The sequence below is a fragment of the Neophocaena asiaeorientalis genome, unplaced genomic scaffold (genome assembly GCF_003031525.2).
Source record: "Neophocaena asiaeorientalis asiaeorientalis breed wild unplaced genomic scaffold, Neophocaena_asiaeorientalis_V1.1 scaffold601, whole genome shotgun sequence".
In the NCBI taxonomy this organism is placed as follows: Eukaryota; Metazoa; Chordata; class Mammalia; order Artiodactyla; family Phocoenidae; genus Neophocaena; species Neophocaena asiaeorientalis.
Genome location: NW_020174793.1, coordinates 3,694,706 through 3,716,498, shown reverse-complemented (window position 1 = coordinate 3,716,498; position 21,793 = coordinate 3,694,706). Strand labels below are relative to the sequence as shown.

The following is a 21,793-nucleotide window of genomic DNA, read 5'->3' as shown; positions in this document are numbered from 1 at the left end:
AAAAAAAATTAGGGGGCTTCCCTGGTGGTGCAGTTGTTGAGAGTCCACCTGCAGATGTAGGGGACACAGGTTCATGCCCCAGTCTGGGAAGATCCCACATGCCGCAGAGCGGCTAGGCCCATGAGCCATGGCCACTGAGCCTACATGTTCAGAGCCTGTGCTTCGCAACAGAAGAACCCACAACAGTGAGAGGTCCATGTACTGCAAAAAAAAAAAAAAAAATTAACAGCATCCTTTTCAAACTTTCATAAAATTAAAGAAGAGAAACATTTCCTTACTCATTCTAGGAGGCCAGTATTACCCTATCACCAAACACAAACAAAGGCACTACAAGAAAACTACAGACTAGTACCCTTGATTAATATCAATGAAAAAGCCTCAACTAAATACTAGCAAATCAAATAGAGCAGTTTGTTAACAGGATATACAGTGTGGCACTGTTAGATTTATTCCTGGAATGTAAGAATGGGTCAGTATATAAAAATTACTCAAAGTAAAACATCACATTAACGGATGGAGGAAAAAAATGACACAATCATCTCAATTGTTTCATAAAAATAGCATTTGACAGAATTCAATATCTTTTTATGATTAAAACAAAACAGAAGTAGAAACAACTTTGATATAACAAATAACAATTATAAAAAACTTACAACTGAGAGGAGCTTCAAGATGGCAGAAGAGTAAGGCATTGAGATCACCTTCCTCCCCACAAATACATACAAAATACATCTACATATGGAACAACTCCAACAGAACACTGGCAGAAGAACTCAGACGTCCCAAAAGGCAAGAAACTCCCCACATAGTTGGGTAGGGTAAAAGTAAAACAGAGACAAAAGAAAAGGGACGGGCCTTCGCTGGTGGCACAGTGGTTGAGAGTCTGTCTGCCAATGCAGGGGACACAGGTTCATGCCCCGGTCCGGGAAGATTCCACATGCCGTGGAGCGGCTAGGCCCATGAGCCATGACCATTGAGCCTACACGTCCGGAGCCTGTGCTCTGCAACAAGATAGGCCACAACAGTGAGAGGCCCACGTACTGCCAAAAAAAAAAAAAAATTGAAGAAAAAAAGAAGAATAGGGACAGGACCTGCACCAGTGGGAGGAAGCTGTGAAGGAGGAAAGGTGTCCACACACTGGGAAGGCCATTTGTGGACAGAGACTGCTGGTGGCGTGAGCGGCTAGGCCCATGAGCCATGACCATTGAGCCTACACGTCCGGAGCCTGTGCTCTGCAACAAGATAGGCCACAACAGTGAGAGGCCCACGTACTGCCAAAAAAAAAAAAAAATTGAAGAAAAAAAGAAGAATAGGGACAGGACCTGCACCAGTGGGAGGAAGCTGTGAAGGAGGAAAGGTGTCCACACACTAGGAAGGCCATTTGTGGGCAGAGACTGCTGGTGGCAGAGGAGGGGAGCTTCGGAGCCACTGAGGAGAGCTCAGCAACAGGGGTGCAGAGGGCAAAGTGGAGAGATTCCTGCACAGAGGACCAGTGCCGACCAGCACTCACGAGCCCAAGAGGCTTGTCTGCTCACCCACCAGGGCGGGCAGGGGCTGGGAGCTGAGGCTCGGGCTTTGGAGGTTGGATCCCAGGGGGAGGACTGGGGTTGGCTGCATGAACACAGCCTGAAGTGGCTAGTGAGACACTGCTAGCCTGGAGGGAGTCTGGGAAAAAATCTGGAGCTGCCAAAGAGGCAAGAGATTTTTCTTGCCTATTTGTTTCCTGGTGTGAGAGGAGAGGGGATTAAGAGCACCACTTGAAGGAGCTCCAGAGACCGGCACTAGCCGTGGCTATCAGCGCAGACTCCAGAGACAGGCATGAGATGATAAGGCTGCTACTGCAGCCAACAAGAAGCCTGTGTGCAAGCACAGGTCACAATCCAGAACTCTTCTCCTGGGAGCCTGTGCAGCCCGCCACTGCCAGGGTCCCATGATACGTGGACAAATTCCCCAGGAGAACACACAACACTCCTCAGGCTGGTACAACATCACGCCTGCATCTGCCACCACAGGCTCACCCTGCATTCCGTACCCCTCCCTACCCCTGGCCTGAGGGAGCCAAAGCAACTGAATCAGCTGCTCTTTTAACCCTGTCTTATCTGAGCGAAGAACAGATGCCCTCAGTCGACCTACACACAGAGGCAGGCCCAAATCTGAAACTGAACCCTGGCAGCTGTGCCAACAAAGAAGAGAAATGGAAATTTCTCCCAGCAGCCTCAGGAGCAGCAGATTAAATCTCCACAAACAATTTGATGTACCCTGCCTATGTGGAATACCTGAATAGACAATGAATCATCCCAAATTGAGGAGGTGGACTTTGGGAACAATGAAATATATTTTCTTTCCACCTTTTTCTCTTTTTGTGAGTGTGTATGTGTACGCTTCTGTGTGTGATTTTGTCTGTATAGCTTTGCTTTTACCATTTCTCCTAGCGTTATGTCTGTCCATTGTTTGTTTTCTGGTTTTCTTCTTTTTAGTATAGTTTTTAGCACTTGATATCATTGGTGTATTTGTTTTTTGGTTTGGTTGCTCACTTCATTCTTTCTTTTTTTATTACTATTTTAATTTTTTTAATAATTACTTTTTATTTTGATTATTTTATTTTATTGTACTTTATTTTATTTTATCTTCTTCTTCCTTTCTTATTTTTCTCCCTTTTATTCTGAGCTGTGTGGATGACAGGCTATTGGTGCTCCAGCCAGGCATCAGGGCTATGCCTCTGAGGTGGGAGAGCCAAGTTCAGGACACTGGTCCACAAGAGACCTCCCAGCTCCACATAATATCAAATGGTGAAAATCTCCCAGAGATCTCCACCTCAACGCAAAGACCCAGCTCCACTCAACGACCAGCAAGCTACAGTGCTGGACACCCTATGCCAAACAACTAGTAAGACAGGAACACAACACCATCCATTAGCAGAGAGGCTGCTTAACATCATAAGAAAGCCACAGACACCCAAAAACACACTACCAGACGTAGACATGCCCACCAGAAAGACAGGATCCAGCCTTATCCACCAGAACACAGACAATACTCCCCGCCACTAGGAAACCCACACAACCCACTGAACCAACCATAGGCACTGTGGACAGACAACAAAAACAACGGGAACTATGAACCTGCAGCCTGCAAAAAGGAGACCCCAAACACAGTAAGTTAAGCAAAATGAGAAGACAGAAAATCACACAGCACATGAAGGAGCAAGGCAAAAACCCACCAGAACTAACAAATGAAGGGGAAATAGGCAGCCTACCTGAAAAAGAATTCAGAATAATGATAGTAAAGATGATCCAATATCTTGGAAATAGAATGGAGAAAATACAAGAAAGGTTTAACAAGGACCTAGAAGAACTAAAGAGCAAAAAAACAGTGATGAACAACACAATAAATAAAATTAAAAATTCTCTAGAATGGATCACTACCAGAAAAACTGAAGCAGAAGAACAGATAAGTGACCTGGAAGATAAAATAGTGGAAATAACTACTGCAGAGCACAATAAAGAAAAAAGAATGAACAGAATTGAGGACAGGCTCAGAGACCTCTAAGACATTAAACACACCAACATTTGCATTCTGTGGGTCCCAGAAGAAGAAGAGAAAAAGAAAGGGACTGAGAAAATATTTGAAGAGATTATAGTTGAAAACTTCCCTAATATGGGAAAGGAAATAGTAAATCAAGTCCAGGAAGCACAGAGTCACATACAGGATAAACCCAAGAAGACACATATTAATCAAATTTTCAAAAATTAAATACAAAGAAAAAATACTAAAAGCAACAAGGGAAAAAACAAATAATACACAAGGAAATCCCCATAAGGTTAACAGCTGATCTTTAAGCAGAAACTCTGCAAGCCAGAAGGGAGTGGTAGGACATAATTAAAGTGATGAAGCAGAGAAACCTAAAACCAGGATTACTCTACACAGCAAATAACTCATTCAGATTTCATGGAGAAATTAAAACCTTTACAGACAAGCAAAAGCTAAGAGAATTCAGCACCACCAAACCAGCTTTACAACAAATGCTAAAGGAACTTCTCTAGGCAAGAAACCAAGAAAAGGAAAAGACCTACAATAACAAACCCAAAACAATTAAGAAAATGGTAATAGGTACATACATATTGATAATTGCCTTAAATGTAATTGGATCAAATGCCCCAACCAAAAGGCATAGACTAGATGAATGGATACAAAAAGAAGACCCGTATATATGCTGTCTACAAGAGACCCACTTCAGACGTAGGGACACACAGACTGAAAGTGAGAGGATGGAAAAAGATATTCCATGCAAATGGAAATCAAAAGAAAGCTGGAGCAGCAATTTTCATATAAGACCAAATAGACTTTAAAACAAAGACTATTACAAGAGACACAGAAGGACACTACATAATGATCAAGGGATCAATCCAGGAAGAAGATATAACAATTGTAAACATTTATGCACCCAACATAGGAACACCTCAATACATAAGGCAAATACTAACAGCCAAAAACGGGGAAATTGACAGTAACACAATCATAGTAGGGGACTTTAACAACCCACTTTCACCAATGGGCATATTATCCAATATGAAAATAAATAAGGAAACACAGACTTTAAATGATACATTAAACAAGATGGAGTTAATTGATGTTTATAGAACATTCCATCCAAAAACTACAAAATACACTTTCTTTTCAAGTGCTCATGGAACATTCTCGAGGATAGATCATATCTGGGGTCACAAATCAAGCCTTGGTAAGTTTCAAAAAAAAATGAAATTGTATCAAGTATCTTTTCGAACCACAATGCTATGAGACTAGATATCAATTACAGGAAAAAGTCTGTAAAAAATACAAACACATGGAGGCTAAACAGCACACTACTTAATAACTGAGATATCACTGAAGAACTCAGAGAGGTAATTAAATAATACCTACAAACAAATGACAATGAAACACAAAGCTCCCAAACTTATGAGATGCAGTAAAAGCAGTTCTAAGAGGGAAGATTAGAGCAATACAATCCTACCTTAAGAAACAAGAAACATCTCAAATAAACAATCTAACCTTAAACCTAAAGCAATTAGAGAAAGAAAAACAACAACAACAAAAAAAAAACCCCAAAGTTAGCAGAAGGAAAGAAATCATAACGTTCATATCAGAAATAAATTAAAAAGAAATGAAGGAAACAATAGCAAAGATCAATAAAAGTAAAAACTGGTTCTTTGAGAAGATAAACAAAACTGATAAACCATTAGCCAAACTTATGAATAAAAAAAGGAAGAAGACTCAAATCAATAGAATTATAAATAAAAAGAACAACTGACACTGCAGAAATACAAAGGACCATGACAGATTACTAAAAGCAACTCTATGCCAATAAAATGGACAAGCTGGAAGAAATGGACAAATTTTTAGAAATGCACAACCTGCTGAGACTGAACCAGGAAGAAATAGAAAATATGAACAGACCAATCACAAGCACTGAAATTGAAAATGTGATTTAAAATCTTCCAACAAACAAAAGTCCAGGACCAGATGGCTTCACAGGTGAATTCTACCAAACATTTAGAGCAGAGCTAACACCTATGCTTCTCAAACTCTTCCAAAATATAGCAGAGGGAGGAACACTCCCAAACTCATTCTACGAGGCCATCATCATCCTGGCACCGAAACCAGACAAGGATGTCACAAACAAAGAAAACTACAGGTCAATATCACTGATGAACACAGATGCAAAAATCCTCAAAAAAATACTAGCAAACAGCATCCAACAGCACATTAAAAGGATCATACACCATGATCAAGTGGGGTTTATCCCAGGAATGCAAGGATTCTTCAATATACACAAATCAATCAATGTGATACACCATATTAACAAATTGAAGGAGAAAAACTGTATGATCACCTCAACAGATGCAGAGAAAGCATTCAACAAAATGCAGCAGCCATTTATGATAAAAACCCTCCAGAAGGTAGGCATAGAGGGAACTTTCTCAACACAATAAAGGCCATATATGACAACTCCACAGCCTATATCATCATCAAAGGTGAAAAACTGAAACCATTTCCACTAAGATCAAGAGCAAGACAAGCTGGTCTACTCTCACCAGTATTATTCAACGTAGTGTTGAAAGTTTTAACCACAGCAATCAGAGAAGAAAAGAAATAAAAGGAATCCAAATGGAAAAGAAGAAGTAAAGTTGTCACTGTTTGCTGGTGACATGATACTATACATAGAAAATCCTGAAGTAGCTACCAGAAAATTTCTAGAGCTAATCAATGAATTTGGTAAAGTAGCAGGATACAAAATTAATGCACAGAAATCTCTTGCATTCTTATATGCTAATGATGAAAAATCTGAGAGTGAAATTAAGAAAACACTCCCATTTACCATAGCAACAAAAAGAATAAAATATCTAGGAAGAAATCTACCTAAGGAAAAAAAACACCTGTATGCAGAAAATTATAGGACACTGATGAAAGAAATTAATGATGACACAAACAGATGGAGAGATATACCATGTTCTTGGATGGGAAGAATCAACATTGTGAAAATGACTTTACTACCCAAAGCAATCTACAGACTCAATGCAATCCCTATCAAACTATCACTGGCATTTCTCACAGAACTAGAACAGAAAATTTCACAATTTGTATTGAAACACAAAAGACCCCGAATAGCCAAAGCAATCTTGAGAAAGAAAAACGGAGCTGGAGGAATCAGGCCCTGCGACTTCAGACTATACTACAAAGCTACAATAATCAAGACAGTATGGTACCGGCACAAAAACAGAAATATATATCAATGGTACAGGATAGAAAGCCCAGAGATAAACCCACACATATATGATCACCTTATCTTTGATAAAGGAGGCAAGAATATACAGTTGAGAAAAGACAGCCTCTTCAATAAGTGGTGCTGGTAAAACTGGACAGTTCCATTTAAAAGAATGAAATTAGAGCACTCCCGTGCACCATACACAAAAATAAACTCAAAATGAATTAAAGACCTAAATGTAAGGCCAGACTTTATCAAACTCTTAGAGGAAAACACAGGCAGAACACTCTATGACATAAATCACAGCAAGATCCTTTTTGACCCACCTTCTAGAGAAATGGAAATAAAAAGAAAAGTAAACAAATGGGACCTAATGAAACTTCAAAGCTTTTATACAGCAAAGGAAACCATAAGAAAACCTAAAGACAACCCTCATAATGAGAGAAAATATTTGCAAAGAAGCAACTGACAAATGATTAATCTCCAAAACTTACAAGCAGCTCATGCAGCTCAGTATCAAAAAAACAAACAACCCAATCCAAAAATGGGCAGAGAACCTTAATAGACATTTCTCCAAAGAAGATATACAGATTGCCAACAAATACATGAAAGAATGCTCAACATCATTAATCATTAGGGAAATGCAAATCAAAACTACAATGAGATATCATCTCACACTGGTCAGAATGTCCATCATCAAAAAATTTAAAAACAATAAATGCTGGAGAGGGTGTGGAGAAATGGGAACCCTCTTGCACTGTTGGTGGGAATGTAAATTGATACAGCCACTCTGGAGAATAGTATGGAGGTTCCTTAAAAAACTAAAATTAGACCTACCATACGACCCAGCAATCCCACTACTGCACATATACCCTGAGAAACCATAATTCAAAAAGCATCACGTACCATAATGTTCATTGCAGCTCTATTTACAATAGCCAGGACATGCAAGCTACCTCAGTGCCCATCAACAGATGAATGGATAAAGAAGATGTGGCACTTATATACAATGGAATATTACTCAGCCATAAAAAGAAACGAAATTGAGTTGTTTGTAGTGCAGTGGGTGGACCTAGAGTCTGTCATAGGGAGTGAAGTAAGTCAGAAAGAGAAAAAGAAATACCGTATGCTAACACATATATATGGAATCTAAAAAAAAAAAAAAAGGTCATGAAGAGCCTCATGGCAAGATGGAAATAAAGACACAGACCTACTAGAGAATGGACTTGAAGATACAGGGAGGCAGAAGGGCAAGCTGGGCTAAAGTGAGAGAGTGGTGTGTACATATATACACTACCAAACATAAAATAGATAGCTAGTGCAAAGCAGCAACATAGCACAGGGAGATCAGGTCAGTGCTTTGTGATCACCTAGCGGGGTGGGCTATGGAGTGTGGGAGGGAGGGAGACGTAAGAGGAAGGAGATATGGGGACATATATATATATGCTTTATAACAAAGTGAATCAGTTATACATATATATATATATATATATATATATATGTATAACTAATTCACTTTGTTATAAAGCAGAAACTAACACACCATTGTAAAGCAATTCTACTCTAATAAAGATGTTAAAATAGAAACAAGAAAACTTAAATCTTACTTCATACTCAATCATTAAAATAAAGCTTTTTTCTCCAAAATTAGGCAAAAGACAATGATAAGAAATTTCACCACTTCAATTCAACATAGCGTTGGTAGTTCTAGCCAGGGTAATTAGTCAAGAAAAAGATATAAAAGAAATCCACAGTGGAAAGTAAGAAGTAAAATGATCTCATACAAAATGACAAGATCTTCTGTTTAGAAAATCCTAAAGATTCCACCAAAAAAAAAAAAAAAAAAAAACCCAAATTGTTAGAACTAACAAACCAATTCAGCAAATTTTCTGAATACAAATACACTACACAAAAATCAGTTGTGTTCTATACTACCAATGAACAATCTGAAAAAGAAATTAATTCCATTTACCGTACTAGTGAAAAGAATAGAATACTTAGAATTTAACTTAACCTAGGAGTTAAAACACTTGTACACTGAAAACTGTAAACATTGCTGAAAAAAATTAAAGAAGAAATAAAATAATGGAAAGACATCAAGTGTTCACAGAGTGGAAATATTACTATTGTTGCAATGTCGATACTCACCAAAGCAATCTATAGATTCAATGTAATCTCTATGAAAATCCCAATTATATTTTTTGCAGAAATGGAAAAATTCTTTTCAAGTTTCATCTGGAATCTCAAGGGACTCAAATAACAAATACAAATAACAAAAAAAACAATGTTGAAGTATATACTAAAGAGAATAAAACAAATATAGGCAATATTGATAAACAGAGAAACTAACTAGAGTTAATTCTATGTATTTGTTACATAATGATAACATTTTTTAAAATTCAAGATCACTATGATATGGAAATAAATTCCCAGCATATCATACTATAGGGAATGGCGTGTTTGGAAGATTCCAAGGGAAAAGAGAAAATTTTCTATAGTTCTGAATTATCTATAAATATTTATAAAATTATATATTAAAATGTTTTTATTACAGGGTTTAGAATTCCTTTTGTCTCTGTGTTAATCCTGTTCTTGCGGATATATGTGTTTGTGTTTGTCTTACGTATTGTATTGTAACCGCCTGTGTTTTCTTTAGGGGCAATTTATCATATTGAATGTAGAATAAAATTAATGAGACAACAGACCAATCTGCTCTTTTTGTCCTTGAGCTGGATAAATGGTTAAAAAGGATAATGAAGAGAACTAGAGCTAACTTGGCTTGTATGTGCTAGATTGTTACTGTACCTATTATGCTCTTTTTAAAATATGAAATGTATCGGAACTTCAAAAATGTATTGTTATTAAAATATTGCTGTCTGAGATATTTTTAGGCCACAAAGCAAGACAACAGGTCAATGAGCAGAGAAGAGTTGTAAGAAATGAAGGTGAAATTTCAAGGCAAGAAAGAAGGGCTTAAGATTTTTCTCTTTCTCTGAACCCTTTAGGAGTTTTTTGTGTCCTGGACACAGAGATGTATGGAAAATATTCATTGCTTGGGTATAAATTGGCCTTGTATTTGCTGCGTGTCAGGACGCATGTAGGAATAAGATCCTTACACTAGGACTGGGAAAATATAGTATGAGTCACATATAATAACACTTTTACTTTCTATCTTATTTCTTTCCATTTTCTTTATATTTCAGTAACTTCTCAGGAAAGTTATAGCCTGGTCACTGTTGTGTTCTGTTGCATTACACTTGAGGAGGAATGGCAATACATTTACCTAAAACTTCTTCAAAGTGAAAAATGTCATATACTCTTCAGGTCTGGCTGGATACTCATTTCTCTCAACTTGCAGAAACTTTGAGTATCCCTCAATTTATTTTTTTCTTTAATTTTTATTTTTAATTAACTATATTTTCAATTGTTTTCTTTTGTATCTCCCTACTTGAATATTATGACTAATGTTAGAGACAGTGTCATTTTAATTTGACACCAATAAACTTGTCTATATTTTACCCAACATTCAAATTTCCTGTCATATCCATAAAAGCTCAAAATTTTTTCTGAATAAATTGATATAGTTGAGAAAATAGCACATACAAATATATTCTGATTGAAAACATTTATATAGTTAAATTAGAAAATATGGTGCATCATGTTTTTTCAGGACATATATGGATAGAAGGGCATCAGTAAGTAAGTAGGAAATTACTGTACTCAGAACACTGTAATAAAACACATAAGAATTTAGTAAATATAGATGTCAAACTTTGAAAAAGGGTCCCCAACCCTGGGCTTTGAAGTTTTTATGCCACATAGAGAAGGACCAACACTGTCAAATGACATAATAATGGGTTGGCAGAACACTGCGCAGCAGCCCTGTTCACCTCTGTAACTTTCATCAGACGGAAGAATATCTATTTCATCAGGGATATGATCAGAGGACAGGTTCATAGTCTGTGGTTGCAATAATACAATGTGGTAGAAATATGGTTTGCTGTCCTGTTTTACCACGTTAGCATATATAGTTCAGGGAGCATCAGCTACTCCTCTGGTTCATCAGGTGACTAATGTCCCAGCCCTAAGATTGCAGTTATATAGTATTGTGGATTGCTAACTACCTTTCTGGAAAGACACCATACAGGACATAAATCTTTGACAGTTAACTTTATCTCTAAGATATTTATAAGCATTTTAATGCAAAATCAGGAAACAACATGATATTTTTCTTTGCCTCAGATTTATATAAGAATCTAATAATTCCCTTGTAGCAAAGCAAATAATTATCGCTGGAAAAGTGTTAGGGAAATTGAATTTGGTTATGTTTATTGTAGGAGGGATGATATATGATCCAGTTAAACTAAATATGCTCCTGTAAAAACTGGCAAAGGAGTCTACCATTAAAGTGAAGGAGCTACAAATTGCCAAAAGAAATTGGAAAATCCTCCCCAGAAATGCCATGTCTTTGATAGTACCAAAGAACTCATTTGGTTAGTCTTTATTGATTATTAGCTTTCTCACAAAATTGCCATTCAAAGTACACTAGAAATTGCTAAAGTGCATAAATATCACAAGAGGATATTACAGCTTTTTATTTAGTACATATGGATGGGGACTGAGATGCTGCATTTATACCACACTCCAGATAATACCAATGCTACTGGTACTTGGATCACACAGTAGCAATGAAGAGAGAAAAAGATGATAATGTGTATTCCTAAACTCATTCATCTGTTAAGATTATTATGAAACTTAGAAATGACCTTTAAGATAACAACATATTGTGAGGTTTAAATTATAAGTAAGAATAATACCTATGACAATAGAAACACAAAAGATGGAATAGGGAAATGAAAATACATTGTTGAAAGGTTCTTACCTTATATATGAAGTGGTATACTAATAATAAATATAAAAATATTTGAAGGTAAACTATAATAATTTATCAATGTATATTGTAAACCTTATAGCAACAAGTAAAAGATTAAAACAAAGAGGTAGAGCTAATAATCCAATAGAGGATGCAAATTTTACCATTAAACTGTATTCAGTTCAAAAAAAGGCATGCAGGTAGGAGTAATCGAATTTAAAAATTGAGACATAAAGAAAATAAATATTAAATGATAGTATTATCTCCAAAATAAATGTAATTATGGGACTAATTTTAACAATGCAATAAAAAGGCAGATGTTATTAGGCAGGATACAAACAGAAGATCCAACCATATGATTTCTATGAAAAGAATATTTTAATAGAAAGATATAGGTAGGTAAAACTTGAAAGGATGAAAAAAGATATAATGTAAACACTAATTGTAGGAAAGCTATTTTTATATTGGATACATTAGAATTTAAAACAAATAATTTACCTAAGATAAACAAAAATATTTATAATGATAAAAGAGTCATTTTATGAAGAAGAGATAACAGTTTTAAATGTGCCTAGTTATAGGGCTTAAAATATATAAAGTAAAAACTGAAGGAATTCAAGAAGTAGCAAATCCACAAACGTAATTGAAGATTTCAACACTTTGAACGATTGACAACAGTAGGGAGAAATATCAGTAAGGATAAACTAGAGCAACACTATCAACCAAATTGGGCTTATAGACTCTTATGAAACATGACACAAGTAATAATGAAATGCATATTCTTTTAAAATGAGCATTGAACATTCGCTGATGTAGATAATATGGTGGGCCATAAAACAAGTTCAATACAGTTTAAAGTGTAGAAATCATAAACAGAATGTTCTTTAACCAAAACAAATTTTTACAAATCAGTTTAAAAATCACAAGAATTAGAAAACACTATAAACTAAATGATAAATAAAACATAACATATCAAAATTGTGGTACACATCTAGAGTACTGATTTGAGGGAAACGTATAGTTTTTAATAATTAGTTTAGAAAAAATAAGATTTAAGTCAATTATATAAATTTCTGCCCTATGTAAAAAATAAGTAAATAAGAAAAATAAGAGCAGAAATCAATAGAATAATAAATTGACAAAGAAAAAAACTTCAATTATGTACTCATTATAATATCAATTCCATTACAAAAATTGTATACACACCTATGTGTAAGGGATATAAATATATTCATTAAAACATGTATATATATATATATATTTATAAAACAAACATATATAAATAGTCATAAAATTCTGAGGCCTGATTTTTTATATCCAAAAACTATTAAAAAAACTCATATTCTTCAACAGGAGAGAAAATACAAAAATTATGCAATACTCATACAGTAAGATACTACTCAGCAATCATAATTAATGCAGAGGGGCATGGTGAAGGAGCTTTGTACTGGAAACATCTGGGGAATGGGTTCACAGCCTCTGCTGAGGTAGACAAGCTGCTTTCCCCTCAATGGGCTGTCATTTGCTTATCTGTAAAATGGGGTTATAAAAATTATCTTGAGACCCTTTGAGTTATAAAATGATGTTTATCAATTCAATATATTTATTGAACTTATTTTATATATTTTAACTTATTTTAATTTTCAATACACTCCTATAAGGTCGATGGTCTGTTATTAGTCCATTTTACAGAGAGGGTCAGTAACTGCCTATGGTCACATTGCAAACAAGTGGAAAATATAGAATTTGAACCAGGCAGTCTGGCTGCAGGGTATTTGTCCTTAACCATGACACTCTATAGCTTTACGGTTTAATTTTCCATTTTCCATTCTGCTCTATAAGAACATTTAAGTTGTTCTTTTTTTTTTTTTTTTTTTTTTTTGCAAATAAAAACACTGCTTCAATAAATATGCCTCAGTGGAACTCTGTTTTCACATGCAAGCCTCTACCACAGGTCAAATTAGTTAAACAATGAGGTTGTTAGACTGAGGTAACTCTAATGCCTTAGCTGTCTATATAAGAAACCCCAAACCTAAATATATAGATTGCCAACAAGCATGTGAAAGAATGCTCAACACCATTAATCATTAGAGAAATGCAAATCAAAACTAAAATGAGGTATCACCTCACACACACCAGTCAGAATGGCCAACATCAAAAAATCTAGAAACAATAAATGCTGAAGAGGGTGTGGAGAAAAGGGAACCCTCTTGCACTGTTGGTGGGAATGTAAATTGATACAGCCACTATGGAGAACAGTATGGAGGTTCCTTAAAAAACTGAAAATAGAACTACCATATGACCCAGCAATCCCACTACAGGGCTTTATATACCCTGAGAGAACCATAATTCAAAAAGAGACATGTAGCACAATGTTCATTGCAGCACAATTTACAATAGCCAGGACATGGAAGCAACCTAAGTGTCCACTGACAGATGAATAAATAAAGAAGATGTGGCACATATATTCAATGGAATATTACTCAGCCATAAAAAGAAATGAAATTGAGTTAGTTGTAGTGAGGTGGATGGACCTAGAGTCTGTCATACAGAGTGAAGTAAGTCAGAAAGAGAAAAACAAATACCATATGCTAACACATATATATGGAATCTCAAACAAAAGAACATGGTTCTGAAGAACATAGGGGAAGGACAGGAAGAAGGATGCAGATGTAGAGAATGGACTTGAGGACATGGGGAGGGGGAAGGGTAAGCTGGGATGAAGTGAGAGAGTAGCATGGACATATAAATACTATCAAATGTAAAATAGATAGCCAGTGGGAAGCAGCTGCAAGCACAGGGAGATCAGCTCGGTGCTTTCTGACCACCTAGAGGGGTGGAATAAGGAGGGTGGGAAGGAGACACAAGAGAGAGAAGATATGAGGATATATGTATATGTATAGCTGATTCACTTTGTTATAAAGCAGAAATTAACACACCACTGTAAAGTGATTATACTCCAATAAAGATGTTTTTAAAAAGTAAATAAAGTGCCTACTACAGTAGCTGGCACATCCAAAATAAATAAAATAAAATAAAATAAAATACCTTGAGTATGAGAAATCAAAACCTAAGGATAACTGATCACAAAGAGGCAACTAGCTTTTCCAAACAAGGCAACCCTTAAGCTAGAGCCAGTCAAATAATTTCTTTGCTTTGCTTCCATATCTTCTCTATAATAAACTCTTTCCCCTTGCTTCAAAGCACTTCAGGTCTGGCTGCCTGATTCAAATCAGTTTTTCCTCAAATAAACTCTTAAAATTTAAAAAAAAAAGTAATGAACATTTGAATCATACACAACATTGATCAACCCCTAAAACATTTTGCTGAGACAAATAAGCAAGAACAAAAATGTGTATGCTGTATGATTTCATGTATGTGAAATACTAGAACAGACAAAGTGATCCATAGTAACAGAAAGAAGATCAAAATCAATGGTTGTCTGAGGTAGTAGTTGGGGTACTTTGTGGAAGTAAAAATATTGTGTACCTTTATTGAAGTGATACTTGTGAGGGTGTATATATTTAGTAGTAATTATTGACCTTTTCTCTTAAACTATGTAAACCATATTTTTTTAATAAAGTTGATTAAGAAAAAATATAATTACTCATTATAAGTTCATACTTGTAATCAAAAACTCTATGAGAACATCTGAAGCTTAAGTTGAAGTCATGCAACATATTTAAAAATATTTTCATTTTTTGACACTATTATCAAAAAAGTATTGGTATATGTAAATAAATTACTTGATATTGTTTGTATTTTTTAGATATTTTCTTTGTATCTTTCTTATTCTCCTCTATATGACTTTATTTAATTTCTTGTATTCTCTCCAAATATATTCATTTCCTTTCCCTTTTTGTATCCTACTACTCCATTCATCTGTCTTAATATATAATGATAGAATATTTGTATTATCTAAATTATTCCATAGTATATTGATAGTACACTGAGTCTAGCAACATAGTATATGTTCTTTAAGAAGAACATGCATGAACTTCAAAAAATAGTCCCTCAACTAACAGGTTTTATTATGTGGTCTTTTCTAAGTTCAGGAGATAATAGCTTTTAATAGGAATATATAGAGTGATTTTAACTGCTGTTTTATTAATTACATATTTGGTGAGAATCAAGAAATTTATTGAATAATTTTAAAATTCAAACTTTGCTTTATTTTCTATTTTCAAAGAACACTAACATAACCCCTTTGATAAACTAAGACTAACAGTTACAACTTCAACTCTTTCAATATGTCATTATGTCCTATGAAAAGTAACAAATCAAGAATATTATTCAGCTTAATAAAGGTGAGGCACTAAATTTCCAATAATATTGCATTGAGCCAATAATAAACAATATTTTCTACCTTTCAATCAATGCATAAAATGTAAGGAGTTCCTCATCAGTCTTCTATAGGATAAAATGTCATGAAAGTCAATGTTCTTGCTTTTGGCAAAGAAAAGTAGAAAAATCCAGCACATGACAAAATTACAAAATTTTATTGGTTTTAGCTAAACAAATTTACACAAGGAAAGTTAGTTCTTATAAGATAAAATCATCCTGGTTAGTCTCTTCACAGTCAATGACTTTAGGAGAACAAATTAATTAAAAGAGTATATTGCCTCCACATATTTCTCTAAATGTCTTTGCTCTGGCATTTAACTTCAGAGATTATGTAAGGAGTGAGTTTCCCAAATTACAACTACTTCTTAGAAAAAATAAATAAATAAACGTCTCTCTTTATCACTAGTGTATCTTTTTTAATATTGCATATGTTAGAAACATCTGTGAATCTCTTGAACATTTTTCGGGTAACCATATTTATTTTCTTATTGCTGGTCATAATGAATATGTCATAGTCTGCTAGAATCTTTTAGAATGTATAAACAGATGTGGTGTCATAATGTTGAGAAGTTAAAAAGAGAGAGACAGAAAAATACACAGATTTTTGAAGACTATAAGTCACAACCTACAGCAATCAAAATGTCAAAAGAATCAGTGTAAAGAAGACTATTTCTGGGATTTGAGTTCAAAGCTTGAATATATTTTTTGAAATGAAGAAATCAGTCTGGAAAGTAATATAAGAATCTTCCAACTTTAAAGAAAGAAACAGGTCAACAAAGGACAAAAATATCATACATGGAAAATATTGCAGACACTTTCAGTATTCTGCATATATCCTTTGGTACTAGCTTTTTCAGTATGTGCTTATGGTTTCCTTCTAAAAGAAACTGTGACCCTTTATTTGAGGGCTTTCTCTAGATTCATAAGCATAAAGGAGCATCGTCACGTTTCCTGCATTCTACTGGTCAAAACAAGTCAAAAGGCACTCGTAGTCTTAAGGGAAGTAGACTATACTTTTTGATAGGAGGAGCTGCAAAGTCATATGCAATGGGTGTGCATACTGAAGGGTTGGGGAGGCTGGGGCCATTTTTGAAAGTATGCTATCAAGTCCAATCTTTGGCCCCAATTATTCCTGAACATCTCACAGTTAAATATGCTCAGCCCTATCTCAGGATTCCTGAAAGTCACTTCCAATCATGACAGTAGTCTCATTGAACCAGCATATCATTTTCTACATCAGATCTGGATGTAGTTCTTCAGATAGGGTGCCTTCTGATTTGGACAACTATGAAGCAAGAAAAACAAGTTATTTCCCCCACACTCAAATACTCTATAGACAATAGGGAAACATGAACAGAGTAACAGTTATCACCCCTCAAAGAGACTAACCAGCTATGTGATAGCAAAATGATTACATCACACCTCTTCTAAACTGGAGGGAACAATTTCTCCTTGTCAGAATTGACAGCTACTTCAGATATCAATTTTCCTTTTAAGAACTTCAGAATTACTGTCAGATCCCCCATGAAAGGGTTTGTATATTATCTTACAATCTTTACTAGATTTGCCACTTCATTGACACAGAATTCTGTACAACACCAATGAACTGATTTTATGATAAATAAGTTTCATTAACGAATTCCTTTTCTTGTAACGAAGACCTCTAAATATGCAAAACCCAGAATCGTGTAGACAGGAAGTACAAATTCCCCAGATAGATCACTGTGACTAATAGTAAGGGGGGAAGTGACATACTTCCACCGATTGGTTTCTGGACTTAAGTATTTTACTTATTTGGGACTAGGACTTTATAATATTTAGTAATTTAGTATGCATATTGTGCCCTGGAGAATGGAACCATATAACCGCAGTCTGTAACCTCCAAGTTGGCACCTCTGCAATGCCTTCAGTAAGTTTCTATTATGCCAGCAGATTCTGTGTATGATGCCATATATAATAAAACCAGTGTATCCGATTGTTGCCAATCCACATCCATACTTCCTTTTCTGTAAAGGGAATCCCTGGCTCTGATGCATCATTAAATCAAATTCCATGACAGTGTATCCAGTATCTTTAAACTGTTAAATAGTGGCACAAACCTAAGCCTTATAAGTATATACTCTTGTTTATTCAAGGGATTCTTTTTACTTTATTTGATAGGTCCCTAAATGTGAATTGCAATCCAAGCCCTTAGGATTTTGGAGGACAACTCTAACATCCTCTGCAGACAACTCTCTCCTTTTGAGAAACAAATCTTGGCCTGCTACTGGGCCTTATTAGAGACTGAATGTTTAACCATGGGTCACCAAGTTATCATGCAACCTGAGCTTCCCACAAGAAACTCAGTATTATGGCCTTAATAGAGACTGACTGCTTAACCATGGGTCACGAAGTTATCATGCAACCTGAGCTTCCCACAAGAAACTCAGTATTATGGTGGATTATTGGTGGTGGGTGTTACCTGAGCCACCAATCCATAAATCTGAGCATGGACAACAGCTCTCCATCATCAAAAGGAAGTGGTATGTACATGATCAGACTCAAGCAGGTCCTAAAGTCACAAGTAAATTACTTAAAGATGTAGCTCATAGTCTTCACTCATGCTACACTTCCTCCTCTCCCCCAGCCTTACCTATGGTCTCCTGGGGAGTTCTCTATGATCAGCTGACAGAGAAAGAGAAGACTTGAGCTTGTTCATAGCAGATTCTGTGCAATATGCAGGCACTATCCAAAAGTGGAAGCTGCATCATTATATACTCCCTTTCTGGGACATTTCCTGAAAAACAGTGGTGAAGGGAAATCCTCCCAATGAGCAGAACTTTAAGCAGTGCCCAGGACTGTTCACATTGCTAGAAACAATAAATGACAAGATATGTAATTACTGATTCATGGTTGTGGCTGATGGTTTGGCTGGTTGGTCAGGGACTTGGAAGGCATATGATTGAAAAATTGCTGACAAGCAAATTTGGGGAGGAGGTATATGGATAGAATTCTGTGAATGGACAAAAAATATCAATGAATTTGTATCCCATGTAAATGCTCATCAAATGTGACCTCAGCAGAAGAAAGTGCTAATAGTCAAGTAGATAGCATAACCTTTTCTGTGGATACCAGCCAGTCTCTTTCTCCAACCACATTTGTCATTGCCCAAAGGGCTATGAATAAAGTGGCCAATGGTGGCAGGGCTAAGGGTTATGCCACCGTTGGGCTCAACCACATGACCTTCCACTAACCAAGGCTGACCTGGCTATAGCCACTGCTGAATGCCCAATCTGCCAGCAGAAGAAACCAATTCTGAGTCCCAGATATGGCACTCTTCTCCAGGGTGATTAGCCAGCTACCTGGTGTTGGGTTGATTACATTGGACCAGTTCCATCATGGAAAGGCAACATTTTGTCCCTACTGGAATAGATACTTACTCTGGATATGGATTTGTCTTCTCTGCGTGTGGTGCTTCTTCCAAAATTACCATATATGGACTTATATAATGCTTTATTCATTGTCATGGTATTGCACACAACATTACTTCTAAACAAAACCTTACTTCACAGCAAACGAAGTGCAGCAATTGGCCCATGGAATGCACTGGTCTTACCATGTTCCCCACCATCCTGAAGCAGCTAGCTTGATAGAGCAATGGAAAGACCTCGTGAAGTCTCAGTTACAGTGCCAGCTATGTAGCAATTCCTTACAGGTCTGGGATGTATTTCTCCAGAAGACTGTTTATTCTCAGCATCCAATGTGTGGCACTGTTTCTTTCTTATCCAGAATTCACTGGTCCAGGAATCAGGAGGTGGAAATGGGAGTAGCACCACTTATTATTACTCCTATAGGTCCATTAGCACAATTTTTGCTACCTGTCCCCATGATTTTGTGATCTGTTGGCCTAGAGGTCTTAGTTTTATAGTTCTCTTTTTAAATTTTATTTATTATTTTTTTGCTGTGTTGGGTCTTTGTTGCTGTATGCAGACTTTCTCTAGTTGTGGTGAGTGGGGGCTACTCTTCATTGCAGTACCACGGGCTTCTCAATGCGGTGGCTTCTGTTATTGCAGAGCACAGGCTCTAGGTATGCGGGCTTCAGTAGTTGTGACATGCAGGCTCAGTAGTTTTGGCTCGCAGCCTCTAGAGCACAGGCTCCATAGTTGTGGCACACAGGCTTAGTTGCTCCCTGGAATGTGGGACCTTCCCAGATCAGTGATCGAACCAGTGTTCCCTGCACTGGCAGGCAGATTCTTAACCACTGCGCCACCAGAGAAGTCCTGAGGTGTTAGTTTTATAGGGAAGAATACTTCCACCAGAACACGTTGATTCTATTGAATTGGAAGGTAAGACTGTTGCCCAGTCACTTTGTTCTCCTCACACCTCTGAGCCCACAGGGAAAGAAGGGAGCTACTGTGCTGGCTGGAGCGACTGATCCTAACTACCAAAGGGAATATTGTACTATTACTCCACAATGGAACTAAGGGAGAACATGTTTGGAATACAGCTGATCCCTTAGGGAATCTCTTAGTATTACCACGTCCTATAACTAAGGTCAATTATAAACTACAACAGTTCAGTGAAGGCAGGACTACTAATGGCTCAGACCCTTCAGGAATAATCGTTTGGTTTACCCCACCAGGAAAAAGACTGTGACCATGAGGTGCTTCCTGAAGGCATAGGGAATATGGTATGGAGCGTGGAAGAAGGTAATTATAAATACCAGCTATGACCACTGACCAGTTACAGAAGCAAAGACTGTAACTGTCATGACTATTTCTTCCCTAGTTTTTTATAAATACGTTTGTGTGTATTTGTTATAAATACATATGCATATATTTGTTTCCTTTCTTCTGTCATTCCCTTATCTTGTAATATAAGATGTATTGACTTTATATCATACTATTTAAGTATTGTTAATTTTACATCATAGTATTTAAGGTATGGAGTATCAACAGGAAAAGTAAATATCACTCAGGACTTTACTTCTGAGGAAGGGTTGGTGCATTTTTAGTTGTACATAGGATAGCTGTATCACATTTGGAAGAATTTAGATCTTGCTATTATCTTTATTTGAATATTAAGTATGGTTTAAAAAGATACATAAGGGTGTCAGGTTAACAAGGGGTGGACTTGTGATGGTTAATTTTATGTACCCACTCAACTGGGACATGGAGTACCCAGATATCTGTTTAAACTTTATTTCTGGGTGTGTCTGTGATGGTATTTCCAGAGGAGAATATCACTTGAATTCATGGACTGAGTGAAGCTGATTGCCTTCCCCAGTGTGAGTGGATATAATTCAATCCATTGAGGGCTTGAATAGAAAAAAAAAAACCCCAAAGGTAGGTCAAATTCACTCTCTGCCTGACTGTTGAACTGGGACATCAATATTCTCCTGCCCGTGGCACTTGCAATGCTCAGGCCTTCAGACTCAGACTGGAATCAACACCATCGGCTCTCCTCTTCTCAGGCCTTCAGACTACTTTTCTGAGTCTCCAGCTTGCACACAGAAGATCATTGGACTTCTCAGCTTCAATAATCGCATGAGTTAATACCTCATAATAAATCAGTTTTGTATAAAAAGATTATGTACACACTTAGTGAAAATGATGAATAGGCAATTGAAAGAAACATGGAGTAAATGAGGGCAAGACAAGCAAGGACTCAGATCACACAGGCATGAAGCTTTACATCACAAAACCAGGCAAACCAATTCTTGCAGCTGCAGCCCTTGTTGAGAGTCTCTATATCATGTCCCTCTAACCCTTGTGTACTAAGTCTTTTGTAGAGATAGCACCCCTTAAAGTTATGGCACAGAAATATTTATATATAAA

The 21,793-nt window shown here is 36.4% G+C and overlaps 1 pseudogene; it reads left to right on the top strand.

Annotated features, from left to right (window-relative positions):
* The window catches only part of LOC112409958 (uncharacterized), a 178,075-nt pseudogene extending 158,191 nt beyond the window's left edge, over positions 1-19,884 (top strand).
* The last annotated feature ends 1,909 nt before the right edge of the window (positions 19,885-21,793 follow it).